Source organism: Bubalus bubalis, chromosome 3, assembly GCF_019923935.1.
Source record: "Bubalus bubalis isolate 160015118507 breed Murrah chromosome 3, NDDB_SH_1, whole genome shotgun sequence".
Classification (NCBI taxonomy): domain Eukaryota; kingdom Metazoa; phylum Chordata; class Mammalia; order Artiodactyla; family Bovidae; genus Bubalus; species Bubalus bubalis.
Genome location: NC_059159.1, coordinates 126,195,664 through 126,210,802, shown reverse-complemented (window position 1 = coordinate 126,210,802; position 15,139 = coordinate 126,195,664). Strand labels below are relative to the sequence as shown.

At 41.1% G+C, this 15,139-nt stretch overlaps 1 long non-coding RNA gene across 1 annotated transcript in view; it reads right to left on the bottom strand.

Moving 5' to 3' along the window:
• Positions 1-3,414: 3,414 nt before the first annotated feature.
• LOC112583924 overlaps positions 3,415-15,139 on the bottom strand; it is a 39,434-nt gene continuing 27,709 nt past the window's right edge. The window contains exon 3 of the long non-coding RNA XR_006550015.2: positions 3,415-3,895. This is a non-coding gene — a long non-coding RNA (uncharacterized LOC112583924). The remainder of the gene's footprint in view (positions 3,896-15,139) is intronic.

Genomic DNA, 15,139 nt, shown 5'->3' with positions numbered 1-15,139 from the left:
CAACCAATACCCCAACCTTGCCCCATAATTTTTTTTATTAAAAGGGCCACCCCATGCTGAAATGTTAATGTACGCAATAGAAAGCCTGGAATCAGAGAACCTGAATGGAAGGAATGTAACAGAGTGGAGGGAAGAGGGATGGGATGGGATAGGACAGAAGGCATGGAAGTGGAACACCTGAACTGATGACCCCATAAAGGCACTGTGTCTCTTATGTCTCTCTAGCATGAGAATTTTGCAATAAGAATGTTACAAGTATTTTTGAGACACCTGCTAATGTACTGACCAGAAAGTTTGCTCTAAGTAATCAGGCATTAGGATAGATGTTCTTTAACTGCTATTAAGTGAAGAGTTACTTAATGTTCTTGTGCAAAGCCTGGGAAACCAATGATTCAAGTTTTAATCACCTCAGCTGAGTGTGCACCGAACTTGTTCCCTCTCCTACCATTCTTTGATCCTTGAATTTTATTTGTATCTGATCAATTTCTTGCAAAGTAGCATATGTAAAAGTGTTAATGGCAACTCTTTGTGACCCCATGAATGTATAGCCAGCCAGGTTCCTCTGTCCATGGAATTCTCCAGGCAAGAATAGTGGAGTGGGTAGCCATTCCTTTCTCCAGGGGATCTTCCCAGCCCAAGGATTGAACATGGGTCTCCCACTTTGCAGATATATTCTTTACCATCTCAACCACCAGGGAAGCCCACAAGAAAAAACAACTGGAATGGATAGCCATTCCCTTCTCCAGGCGATCTTCCCGACCCAGGAATCAAATCAGGGTCTCCTGTATTGCAGGTGGATTCTTTACCAGCTAAACTTTCAAGGAAGCCCTCAAGGACTGCAGTGCAGGAGATCCCGGTTCGATTCCTGGTCAGGAAGATTCCCCTGGAGAAGGGATAGGCTACGCACTCCAGTATCCTTGGGCTTCCCTGGTGGCTCAGACAGTAAAGAATCTGCCTGCAATGTAGGAAACCTGGGTTCAATCCCTGGGTTGGGAAGATCCCCTGGAGAAGGGAACAGCTACCCACTCCAATATACTGGCCTGGAGAATTCCATGGACAGAAGAGCCTGGCAGTCTACAGTCCATGGGGTCGCAAAGTGTTGGACATGACTGAGCGACTTTCACTTCATTTCAATTTCATGAGATGACACTAGCTAGAAAAATGCAAGTAACTAGTCCATATTTTTTCTATAAAAGAATTCTTTCCATATAAAAGAACCATAATCCCTATTTTCCATGATTCGGATAGAAAAATGTTTATCTTTTATCACATAAGTGCATAATTTAATAGATTTTTACTGTTATTTTGCTTACCCTAATTTACTTTGAAGCTTCTTCAAAAAACTCAATGTGGATATTTTATTTTCTAAAATTTATTGAAGCAAATAGGGACAATGAATAGTCTCCAATACTATATATTAAATTTTAAGAAGATATTTTCTGTGCTATACTAAGCAGAAGACAGCTATTATATAAAATTACTTAAAGAAGCAAAGAAGCTTTTGCAATCTCTTTTGCAGCAAGTTCTTCAGCACTACACATATAGTTGCCTTAATAAAATGTTTTTATTTGATCTGAAATTTTATTTGAAAATGAAAAACAAATTTTTAACTTAAGTATGTTAAATAGGTCAATCTGATCAATGTAAAGAACTGAATTGCGTTGTCTTTGGAAATATCTTACCAATCCATCCTTATCCAAAAATGTATGTAAGGTAATATAACCCAAAACACATGTACAAGGATAATTTAAAATATTAAAAGGGACAAACCTTTTATATATTCGAAGTCAATAGACAAGTTCTCTTTAGGATTTTTGGGCCGGGGGCAAAACATACAGTCTCTTCAACCATTTCCCATATGTTGTGGTATCAGCACCTGTTAGGGACTAAGTGTGTCCCCCAAATTCACATCTTGAAATCCTAACCTCCGATGTGATAGTATGTGGAGATGGGGCCTTTGAGTAGTGATCAGGTCATGAGAATGATCTCATGATGGGATTAGTGCCTTTATAAAAAGACCCCAGAGAGCTGCCTTGTCTCTTCCACCATGTGAGGACACAATGAGAAGACTGCAGTCTATGAAGCAGGAGGCCAGTCCTTAGCAGACACCAGATCTGCCAGCATCTTGATCCCGGACTTCCCAGCCTCCAGAACTGTGAGAAATAAGTATCTGTTGTTTAAACCACCCAGTCTACAGCATTCTGTTGTAGCAACACAAAAGGGTTAATATAGTACCCCTCCACTCTTTATCCATACCTAGGAGTACGTCAAGGCTGTATATTGTCACCCTGCTTATTTAACTTATATGCAGAGTACATCATGAGAAATGCTGGACTGGAAGAAACACAAGCTGGAATCAAGATTGGCGGGAGAAATATCAATCACCTCAGATATGCAGATGACACCACCCTTATGGCAGAAAGTGAAGAGGAACTAAAAAGCCTCTTGATGAAAGTGAAAGTGGAGAGTGAAAAAGTTGGCTTAAAGCTCAACATTCAGAAAACGAAGATCATGGCATCTGGTCCCATCTATTTCGCCTTCATGGGAAATAGATGGGGAAACAGTGGAAACAGTTTCAGACTTTGTTTTTGGGGGCTCCAAAATCACTGCAGATGGTGACTGCAGCCATGAAATTAAAAGACGCTTACTCCTTGGAAGGAAAGTTATGACCAACCTAGATAGCATATTCAATAGCAGAGACATTACTTTGCCAACAAAAGTCCATCTAGTCAAGGCTATGGTTTTTCCAGTGGTCATGTATGGATGTGAGAGTTGGACTGTGAAGAAGGCTGAGCGCCGAAGAACTGATGCTTTTGAACTGTGGTGTTGGAGAAGACTCTTGAGAGTCCCTTGGACTGCAAGGAGATCCAACCAGTCCATTCTGAAGGAGATCAGCCCTGGGTGTTCTTTGGAAGGAATGATGCTAAAGCAGAAACTCCAGTACTTTGGCCACCTCATGCGAAGAGTTGACTCATTGGAAAAGACACTGATGCTGGGAGGGATTGGGGGTAGAAGGAGAAGGGGACGACAGAGGATGAGATGGCTGGATGGCATCACCAACTCGATGGACATGAGTCTGAGTGAACTCCGGGAGTTGGTGATGGACAGGGAGGCCTGGCGTGCTGCGATTCATGGGGTCGCAAAGAGTCAGACACGACTGAGTGACTGAACTGAACTGAAACATGCTCAGGCTTATAAATGACCCACTTACAGTGTGAAACCAAAACCTGGCCACAGAACAATGGAAAACTGGCAGGTCACCCTCCTTGTTCTGAGCACCATATTACTGGCATACAATGCCATCTATTTTTGTCACCTTTTTGTCATTCCAAAACAGCTGTACAAAAGATCTTATATTTTACTTTATTGTTGCTTATTATTAAATGAATATGAAAGTTAATATAAAGTGTCAAGATAGCATGTTAAAGTATTTTAATATGCTTTTGTTTTTCCCACACCTTGTACATTATATTTGCTCTTTTCAGCCAGAGGGTCATTGCCTTGAAGAAAGTAAGGATTGTTAAAGCTGGATTGCCAAGAGAAAGATGTCAGTTCAAACTTAAACTTTCAAACGATGATCTGAAAGTTGTAAGAATCAAGAATTTCATTTTCAAAAACGATATTTTGGGGGAGATGAAAAGATATATGGGCTCCAAAGAGCCAAATTTACAAGGCTCAGTTTTTAGTGTTTAACATAAACCAGTAAGCAGATAAGAATGCAGGATGTGAATGAGAGTAGGAAATAGCATGGCCTTTTCAGCAGCTCTGAGTCCTCCACTGGATCTCAGGAAACATCTCAATTTCTTCCAAAGCATATGCAGGCAGGGAGAGCTTGGAGGGGCGGTGCAGCGCTGTCCTCAAGTCCTCTCTGCTTTCACACATCATGCCTTCACACCTACAAACACATCTCAAAAGACCTATTAGGTCACTTCTCCCAGCATACCTGATGGTAACTGGGCACCTCTCCCACCCACCCCAACATCCTGGAGTTACAAACCTCTCTGGGATTCTCCATCATCCATGATTTTTAACGAAATCATGTTAATTATCTTATTTAAGTATGTATACATTTTAAAAGCGCACAGAGCATACATGTACAGCTGGATGGATTTTCACATGCAGACAGATCAGGAAACAGATGATTCACACCCCAGAACCCCCAACATGTGCCCCTCCCAGTCATTAACACCCCCTTCTCAAAGGTAAGCATCATTCTGTCTTCTATCACCATGTTTTCTTATTGCATTCTTTTGTATCCAGCTTCTTCCACTCAATATTATGTGTGTGTTTTTCATCTATACTGTCACCTGTAGCTATTGTCTTTTCATTTTCATTGTTGAGGAGTATTCTACTGGATAGTATGTCACAATTTCTTTATTTTTCCATTAAGCTGGATATTTGAGCAGTTTACAGTTTTTTAAGCTATTACAAATAATGCTATGAATATTCCTAATCATGTTTTATGGTGCCAACATGTCCTCAGTTCTGTTGGATTTATACCTAAGAGTGAAACTGCTACTGGATCGTAAGCTATTTATATATTCAGTTCTAATAACTGCTGACAAAGTTTTCCAAAATAGTTGTATTCATTTGAACCTTAGGAAGCTACAGTCTTTGCAGGTCCAGGTAGTTGAATATGAGTAATATCAATGGCTTAACCTCCAATTTACACTTCTACCAGAGATCCAGTTACTGCACATCCTTGTCAACATGTGATATTGTTAATGTTTTAGATTTAGCCATTCTAGTGAGTGTGTACCCCACTCCAGTACTCTTGCCTGGAAAATCCCATGGACGGAGGAGCCTGGTAGGCTGCAGTCCATGGGGTCGCGAAGAGTCAGACATGACTGAGCGACCTCACTTTCACTTTTCACTTTCAGGCATTGGAGAAGGAAATGGCAACCCACTCCAGTGTTCTTGCCTGGAGAATCCCAGGGTCGAGGAAGCCTGGTGGGCTGCCGTCTATGGGGTTGCACAGAGTCGGACACGACTGTAGCGACTTAGCAGCAGCAGCAGTGAGTGTGTAGGGCTTCCCTGGTGGCTCAGAGGTTAAAGCGTCTGCCTGAAATGTGGGAGACCTGGGTTTGATCCCTGGGTCGGGAAGATCCCCTGGAGAAGGAAATGGCAACCCACTCCAGTATTCTTGCCTGGAGAATCCCATGGACGGAGGAGCCTGGTGGGCTACAGTTCACAGGGTGGCAAAGAGTCAAACTGAGTGATTTCACTTTCACTTTCAGTGAGTGTGTAGTGTTACTGCTTTCTGATTTATTGCCAAATTCAGATTTAAATTGAAGAGAGTAGGGAAAACCACTAGACCACTCAGGTATCACCTAAATCAAATCCCTTATGATTATACAGTGGAAGTGAGAAATAGATTTAAGGGCCTACATCTGACAGATAGAGTGCCTGATGAACTATGGAATGAGGTTCGTGACATGGTACAGGAGACAGGGATCAAGACCATCCCCATGGAAAAGAAATGCAAAAAAGCAAAATGGCTGTCTGGGGAGGCCTTACAAATAGCTGTGAAAAGAAGAGAAGTGAAAAGCAAAGGAGAAAAGGAAAGATAAAAGCATCTGAATGCAGAGTTCCAAAGAATAGCAAGAGGAGATAAGAAAGCCTTCCTCAGCGATCAATGCAAAGAAATAGAGGAAAACAACAGAATGGGAAAGACTAGAGATCTCTTCAAGAAAATTAGAGATATCAAGGGAACATTTCATGCAAAGATGGGCTCTATAAAGGACAGAAATGGTATGGACCTAACAGAAGCAGAAGATATTAAGAAGAGGTGGCAAGAACACACAGAAGAACTGTACAAAAAAGATCTTCACCACCCAGATAATCACAATGGTGTGATCACTGACCTAGAGCCAGACATCCTACAATGTGAAGTCAAGTGGGCCTTAGAAAGCATCACTATGAACAAAGCTAGTGGAGGTGATGGAATTCCAGTTGAGCTCTTTCAAATCCTGAAAGATGATGCTGTGAAAGTGCTGCACTCAATATGCCAGCAAATTTAGAAAACTCAGCAGTGGCCACAGGACTGGAAAAGGTCAGTTTTCATTCCAATCCCAAAGAAAGGCAATGCCAAAGAATGTTCAAACTACTGCACAATTGCACTCATCTCACATGCCAGTAAAGTAATGCTCAAAATTCTCCAAGCCAGGCTTCAGCAATATGTGAACGGTGAACTTCCTGATGTTCAAGCTGGTTTTAGAAAAAGCAGAGGAACCAGAGATCAAATTGCCAACATCCGCTGGATCATGGAAAAAGCAAGAGAGTTCCAGAAAAACATCTATTTCTGCTTTATTGACTATGCCAAAGCCTTTGACTGTGTGGATCACAATAAACTGTGGAAAATTCTGAAAGAAATGGGAATACCAGACCACCTGATCTGCCTCTTGAGAAATTTGCATGCAGGTCAGGAAGCAACAGTTAGAAATGGACATGGAACAACAGACTGGTTCGAATTAGGAAAAGGAGTACGTCAAGGCTGTATAGTGTCACCCTGCTTATTTAACTTCTATGCAGAGTACATCATGAGAAACGCTGGGCTGGAAGAAACACAAGCTGGAATCAAGATTGCTGGGAGAAATATCAATAACCTCAGATATGCAGATGACACCACCCTTATGGCAGAAAGTGAAGAGGAACTAAAAAGCCTCTTGATGAAAGTGAAAGTGGAGAGTGAAAAAGTTGGCTTAAAGTTCAACAATCAGAAAATGAAGATCATGGCATCTGGTCCCATCACTTCATGGGAAATAGATGGGGAAACAGTGGAAACAGTGTCAGACTTTATTTTTTGGGACTCAAAAATCATGGCAGATGGTGACTGCAGCCATGAAATTAAAAGACGCTTACTCCTTGGAAGGAAGGGTTATGACCAACCTAGATAGCATATTCAAAAGCATTTTTTTGAATTTTTTGAAAAAAAGACATTGCCAATGAAGGTCCATCTAGTCAAGGCTATGGTTTTTCCAGTGGTCATGTATGGATGTGAGAGTTGGACTGTGAAGAAAGCTGAGCGCCGAAAAATTGATGCTTTTGAACTGTGGTGTTGGAGAAGACTCTTGAGAGTCCCTTGGACTGCAAGGAGATCCAACCAGTCCATTCTGAAGGAGATCAGCCCTGGGATTTCTTTGGAAGGAATGATGCTAAAGCTGAAAGTCCAGTACTTTGGCCACCTCATGTGAAGGGTTGACTCATTGGAAAAGACTCTGATGCTGGGAGGGATTGGGGGCAGGAGGAGAAGGGGACGACAGAGGATGAGATGGCTGGATGGCATCACTGACTTGATGGACGTGAGTCTGGGTGAACTCCGGGAGTTGGTGATGGACAGGGAGGTCTGGCGTGCTGCGATTCACGAAGTCACAAAGAGTCGGACACGACTGAGCGACTGAACCGAACTGAATTTTAATTTTCATCTTCATAATGGCTAATGATCCTAAACCCTTTTTCGTGTCCTTATTGGCTATTTGGATATTTTCTTTGAAATTCTGTTCAAGATTTTTTGCATTTTTAAACATTGGGTTGTTTTTGTTTTTCTTATTGATTGTACATGTTCCTTTTACATTCTGAACACAACTTCATTGTCAAATACACTTATTGCAAATATCTTCTCTGACTTAGTACTTTGCTTTTTACTCTTTCAATAGTATATTTGATGAACAAAAGTTTTTAGTTTTAATATCATCCAATTTTCCTTTTTGTTGAGTGCTGCTTCCACCCTAATGTCTATTCCAAAGTCATTAATGTATTCTCCTATGTATTAATGTATTCCAATGTATTAATTAATGTATTAATGTATTAATTAAAGTCATTAATGTATTCTCCTATATCTATGTCTCCTATGTCTATTCCAAAGTCATTAATGTATTCTCCTATGTTATCCTCTAGAAGGTTTCTAATTTTAATTGTCTTATTTTTAAGTATAATCCACTTGGAATTAATTTTTGTATAAGATGTGAAGTAGATGACCAATTCATGATTTTTCCATATGAATATTCTGTTGACCCAGAACAATTTGTTAAAGAGAAAAATCTTTTTTTTTTTACTGTACTTCAATGTCCCCTTTGTCATAAATCAAGTAACTGGACAAGTGTTAGTCTGTGTCTGGACTTTCTATTCTATACTGGGTTTGTTTATCTCTCTCTTACGAATACAAACTCTTGAAGTTACTATAGCTTTGTTTGGTAGTGTAGCCTTCCAGTCTTTTAATTCAAGATCACTTTAGGTATTCTTGGCCCTCTGTGTCTCCCTATAAATTTTGGAAGTACCCTGTTATTTACCCACACACACATCTGCTGACATTTTGATTAGGTTTATAATAATCTATAAACTAACTTGGGGAGAAGAGATAATATTGAGTCTTCTAATCCATGAAGTGGAATAGACTTCTATTTGCTTAGTTACTCTTCAGTTCAGTTCAGTTCAGTCACTCAGTCGTGTTCAACTCTTTGCGACCCCATGAATCGCAGCACGCCAGGCCTCCCTGTCTATCACCAACTCCCGGAGTTCACTCAAACTCACATCCATCGAGTCAGTGATGCCATCCAGCCATCTCATCCTCTGTCGTCCCTGTCTGCTCCTGCCCCAAATCCCTCCCAGCATCAGAGTCTTTTCCAATGAGTCAACTCTTTGCATGAGGTGGCCAAAGTACTTGAGTTTCAGCTTTAGCATCATTCCTTCCAAAGAAATCCCAGGACTGATCTCCTTTAGAATGAACTGGTTGGATCTCCTTGCAGTCCAAGGGACTCTCAAGAGTCTTCTCCAACACCACAATTCAAAAGCATCAATTCTTCGGTGCTCAGCTTTCTTCACAGTCCAAATCTCACATCCATACATGACTACTGGAAAAACCATAGCCTTGACTAGACAGACCTTTGTTGGCAAAGTAATGTCTCTGCTTTTGAATATGCTATCTAGGTTGGTCATAACTTTCCTTCCAAGGAGTAAGCGTCTTTTAATTTCATGGCTGCAGTCACCATCTGCCATGATTTTGGAGCCCCCAAAAATAAAGTCTGACACTGTTTCCACTGTTTCCCCATCTATTTGCCACGAAGTGATGGGACTGGATGCCATGATCTTCATTTTCTGAATGTTGAGCTTTAAGCCAACTTTTTCACTCTCCTCTTTCACCTTCATCAAAAGGCTTTTTAGTTCCTCTTCACTTTCTGCCATAAGGGTGGTGTCATCTGCATATCTGAGGTTATTGATATTTCTCCCGGCAATCTTGATTCCAGCTTGTGCTTCTTCCAGTCCAACGTTTCTCATAATGTACTCTGCATAGAAGTTAAATAAGCAGGGTGACATTATACAGCCTTGACGTACTCCTTTTCCTATTTGGAACCAGTCTGTTGTTCCATGTCCAGTTCGAACTGTTGCTTCCTGACCTGCATATAGGTTTCTCAAGAGGCAGGTCAGGTGGTCTGGTATTCCCATTTCTTTCAGAATTTTCCACAGTTTATTGTGATCCACACAGTCAAAGGCTTTGGCATAGTCAATAAAGCAGAAATAGATGTTTTTCTGGAACTCTCTTGCTTTTTCCATGATCCAGCAGATGCTGGCAATTTGATCTCTGGTTCCTCTGCCTTTTCTAAAACCAGCTTGAACATCTGGAATTTCACGGTTCACGTATTGCTGAAGCCTGGCTTGGAGAATTTTGAGCATTACTTTACTAGCGTGTGAGATGAGTACAATTGTGCAGTAGTTTGAGCATTCTTTGGCATTGCCTTTCTTTGGGATTGGAATGAAAACTGACCTTTTCCAGTCCTGTGGCCACTGCTGAGTTTTCCAAATTTGCTGGCATATTGAGTGCAGCACTTTCACAGCATCATCTTTCAGGATTTGAAAGAGCTCAACTGGAATTCCATCACCTCCACTAGCTTTGTTCGTAGTGATGCTTCCTAAGGCCCACTTGACTTCACATTCTAGGATGTCTGGCTCTAGGTGAGTCATCACATCATCGTGATTATCTTGGTCATGAAGATCTTTTTTGTACAGTTCTTCTGTGTGTTCTTGCCACCTCTTCTTAATATCTTCTGCTTCTGTTAGGTCCATACCATTTCTGTCTTTTATCGAGACCATCTTTGCGTGAAATGTTCCCTTGGTATCTCTAATTTTCTTGAGGAGATCTCTAGTCTTTCCCATTCTGTTGTTTTCCTCTATTTCTTTGCATTGATTGCTGAGGAAGGCTTTCTTATCTCTTCAATGCAGCAAATGCTTTGAGAGAAGAACTAATGCAGAATGATTGGCTCAGTTCAAAGAGTTCTCCTTCTCTCAAGGGTCTTGAAGCCTCAAGTCCTGGTTACTTAATAGTTCATCAACACCTTCAAATATAATACAAGTCACTAGCATAGACATCTAGATATAAAAACCATGTTTACAGATTTGTTTATTCTTCAAGCATGACCACAGTGATCTTCCTAAATCATATATATCATTTCAGCCTTAAAGACATCTGAAAGTAAAAGAAGATTTACATTTCATAGTCCATTGCTGAATTCTCCAGTTAGGATCAGATGCTCTGAATCAGGCTGCATGGATTGAAATCCAGGCTCCATCACTGATTGATGCTAGCTGGGAGACCTGGGACACATTACTGTTTAATCCTTAGTTTATTATTCTGTGACATGAGGATAACTGTCTGATAGCACATTCCTGGTGCATGGTGAACACACAGAGTGACTGTGTGAGGAGCTCTCCCTGCATTCTTGGTCTTCTCTTCCGTAGTCTTCCAGAAGAGCTGTTCCCTGAATACATTCCATAATCTCCAACCTTTGTGTCTATAATCTGATGTTTTTAAAGGAAATTGAGGCTTGCTACAATCACAAAGTAGCAAAACTGTGTTGTTTACATTAAATAAAACAAAACATAAAAATCCTGCAATTTATTGCCATGTATCTAAAAAGACCACTACCCAACTTGTTGTAAATGTTATCCATTTTCTTGGTGTTATATTTCTGTCTGGAATTGCTAGATTCATAATTACCACCAAACAAAACTACTTCTTCAGAGATGGATACATATGATGTATCATGTCTTCTGTATATATTTGGGTTCTTTTCTGACCTATTTTCCCATGTTTGAGATTGCTACTCTTGCTAGATATATTTTTTCATGTTTATTATTATTACCTTTTAATTGCTAAAAATAATCTCTCAATGTCATAATCTTATCAATACTTCTGTGCATGTCCTCTGCTGGCATGGGGGATTTAGATGCTATAGATATTTTTAATAAATTATTTTAATTTTCTGGTTGTAAAAATAGGGTGCATTTTTAAGCTTATTTTCATGTTAACATCATCTCTGTGTGATTAATTCTTAATCTATTATTAGCTTTTTCTCCTTCCTTATTGTCATCTTATCCCATTTGTTCTTTTCATTAAAACCTCATCGTTGTCTCCCTTTTGGCAGAAACATTTTAGCTTTGCATATTCTAAGTAGGTGATATTATCTAGCATTATTTCTTACATACTGAATACTGCATTAATTTACCACCTCTAAGCAACTGGGCCGATACTGTTGTCTTATTTTTTTGACTCCTATTGTCTTCGTGTCTTAGTTCAGGCTGTTAAATTGCCAGAGACTGGGTGGCTTAAACAACAAACACTTATTTCTCACAGTGCTGGGGGCTGGGAAGTCCACAATCAAGGTGCCAGCAGATCTGGCATGTGGTGAGAGCCAGCTTCCTTGTTTGCAGATGGCTGAATTCTTGTTGTCTTCTCCCTTGGTGGAGAGCAGAGAGACAGGAAGCAAGCTCTGCCCCATCTCTTTGTCTAAGAACACTAAGTCCATTCATGACAGCAGAACCTCTCCAGCTACCATCACATTGGGGTTAAGATTTCAACAACTGAAATGGAAAGTGTGAAAGGGACACAAGCATTCAGTCTGTAACACTGAAGGTTTGATGTTAAAAATCCCTTCTTGACTTACAATGATGGTTTCACTATCTGCTACTTAATTGTTGGTTTTGGGGGATATTTACCAGACCTGCTAATTTAATGGATTAGTTGTCTCATAAGCCTATTATTAAATTGATTTTTAAAAATCAGTTAATAGTAAGGATTCACTACATGATTTCATTATTATTATCTTACAATAATCATGGCATCACTGACTCGATGGACATGAGTTTGAGTAAGCTCCAGGAGTTGGTGATGGACAGGGAAGCCTGGCGTACTGCAGTCCATGGGGCTGCAAAGAGTCGGACATGACTGAGCAACTGAACTGAACTGACAATTATAATAATAGCCAGAATAGCAATAATAATAAAGTTGAATGCTCATTACATGCCCAGCCCTGTGCTAAATGCTCTGTGTACAACATCCCATTTAATCCTCCTGAGGTCAGTATCACTCACACATTCTTCATATGACAGCACCAATGCAGACACTAAGCGGCAGAGTGTGATTCAAACCCAAGTCCTTCTGACCTCAGAGTCTGTGCTCTGCTCTGTTTAATACTAGCTCCACATGACCCGGCTGCCTTTCATTAATGCTGATAATTGGCTAAGCTCATCAACTCTGGCCTTGACTTCATGCATGCATGCTGCTGCTGCTAAGTCGCTTCAGTCGTGTCCGACTCTGTGTGACCCCATAGACAGCAGCCCACCAGGCTCCCCCATCCATGGGATTTTCCAGGCAAGAGTACTGAAGTGGGTTGCCATTGCCTTCTCTGACTTCATGCATGACTCTTCTGTTTATTCTGTTTTACCGTATAAAATCTTCCAGCATTTCTTTCAAGCATATAAAATAAAAATAAATCTAATGGGAATTTTTATGACAAGAATCAAAATAAAAATTCAGAGTGTCAGGTCACACCATCATTTGAACTATATTTTAAAATCCACACAATGTTTAAAATCATTTCATGTACGTACTTGACTTTCCTTTAAATGTTCCCCTGTGCTGTTTGACATGTAGGTGCCTGGAGGTTTAGTTAACCAGAGAGAGAGAGAGTTACATGTCACTGTTTTAGAACTTGTATTCCACCTTCTGGAAGCAAAGGAGGAGATGACAAGAACCCTGAGTAGCACATGTTTCCCAGTCCAGAGACTTGTGCCACCAGACAGATCCCTAATTGAAAGAGCAGTTGTTGGAGGACTGTGTGGAAATGGCCACCTCACCTACCTGGGCCTCAGTCTCCCAGGCAGAGGCCACACGTGTCCAGGTGCTTATTGCGGCTGCCCCCTTGGTCCCATGTGGCCTGTGACTAGCCAGAGCCTAGGTTCTTGAACAGAAAGTCCTCTTCTAGCCCTTCTCCTTCCTCAGAACTGAGCTCTTCCTGGCTGACCATTAGACTCCTACCGTTGCTAAATTTCATCCTCAGGGTTTCATTCCACCCTGTCCACATGATTATGAGTTTCTATAATCCAGTATTCTTGCTTTTTTTTCATCTTCAAATCTGTAAGATGCATTTTCAACATCTTCACATAGATTTTACTTGCAACATTCAATAGGTCCAAAGATGGAGTTTAGAAGCATAGAAAAATCCTCCCTGCAGGTTTAGCCTCAATGCCTGAATAATTAACAGGCCATGGATACACTTGTGCTATTAAAAAAAAAAAAAAAAACCGCGAGAATATGAATATGTTGCTTTCCTATGCCAGAGTCCCCCCTGGTATAGCTCTCTGGGGACTCTTTTTTTTTAATTATTTATTTATTTTTATTTGTTGGCTGATTTGGGTCTTAGTTGCGGCACAGGGGGTCTTTCACTGTGATGTGCTGGGCTTCTCTCTAATTGTAACACACGAGCTGTCTAGCATGTGTGCTTAGTTGCTCCACAGCATGTGGGATCTTAATTCCCTGACCAGGGATTGAACCTGTTTCCCCTGCATTGGAAGGCATATTCTTAACCACTGGACCACCAGAGAAGTCCCAGAATTCTTTTAAGGTGACTGTAAAGCTTCCATGTTGGCTCAGACAGTAAAGAACCTGCTTGCCAAAGCAAGAGACCTGGGTTTGATCCCTGGGTCGAGAAGATCCCCTTGAGAAGGGAATGGCTACCCATTTCAGTATTCTTGCCTAGAGAATTCCATGGACAGAGGAGCTTGGTGGGCTATAGTCCATAAGACCACAAAGAGTAAGACATGACTGAAAGACTTTCACTTTCACTTTAAGCAATATTTGGGCTTCCTTGATAGCTCAGCTGGTAAAGAACCCACCTGCAAGGCAGGAGACCCTGCTGGAGAAGAGATAGGCTACCCACTCTAGTATTCTTGGGCTTTCCCAGTGGCTCAGCTGGTAAAGAATCTGCCTGCAATGTGGGTGACCCGGGTTCAATCCCTGGGTTCGATCCCTGGGTTCGATCTCTGGGTTAGGAAGATCCCCTGGAGAAGGGAAAGGCTACCTACTCCAGTATTCTGGCCTGGAGAATTCCATGGACTGTATGTCCATGGAGTTGCAAAGAGTCAGACACAACTGAGGGACTTTCTACTTCACTTTGAGCAATATTCAGGCATTTCTGGGCCTTCTGGAGATGGGGGGACTTCCCAGGTGGCACTAGTGGTAAAGAGCCCACCTGCCAATGCAGGAGACTCAAGGGACGCAGGTTCGATCCCTGGGTCAGACGATCCCCTAGTGAAAGAAATGGAAATCCACTCCAATATTCTTGCCTGGGAAATCTGCATGGACAGAGGAGCCTGGCAGGCTACAGTCCATGGGGTCGCAAAAAGTCAGACACGACCGAGCACAAGACAGAGAGAGCTGGAGATGGGACCATCCAGGAGTACCAAAATTTTGCCCATATTTTAATACCTTCCTTATTCTTCTGGCACTTAGCAGATCTAGAAACAGCCTTTGTATTTTTTCCATTCATTTTTGCAATTCTCAGATTAAGGAGAGTTTTATCCATAATGACACATTCTTCTAAATCGCTGTCATTCTCTTATTTTCAGCTTTGTTTCAGAACCTTTTAAAATGTGTGTTCATCAGAGAGACCACGGGGTAGCTATACTCATTTGTTTAAATTTCTGTAAGAACAGTGTAGGCAAAAAGGATCATTATCCACCACTGACATTTAGCCTTTGCTTCTTGGGTCCACTTTCTCTCTCTCTCTCTTTCAACTCTGCTTGGACCACTATGCCACAATCACGCCTAGTACTTCTGGATCTTCCAGGTAAATTTAAGAGAAATACT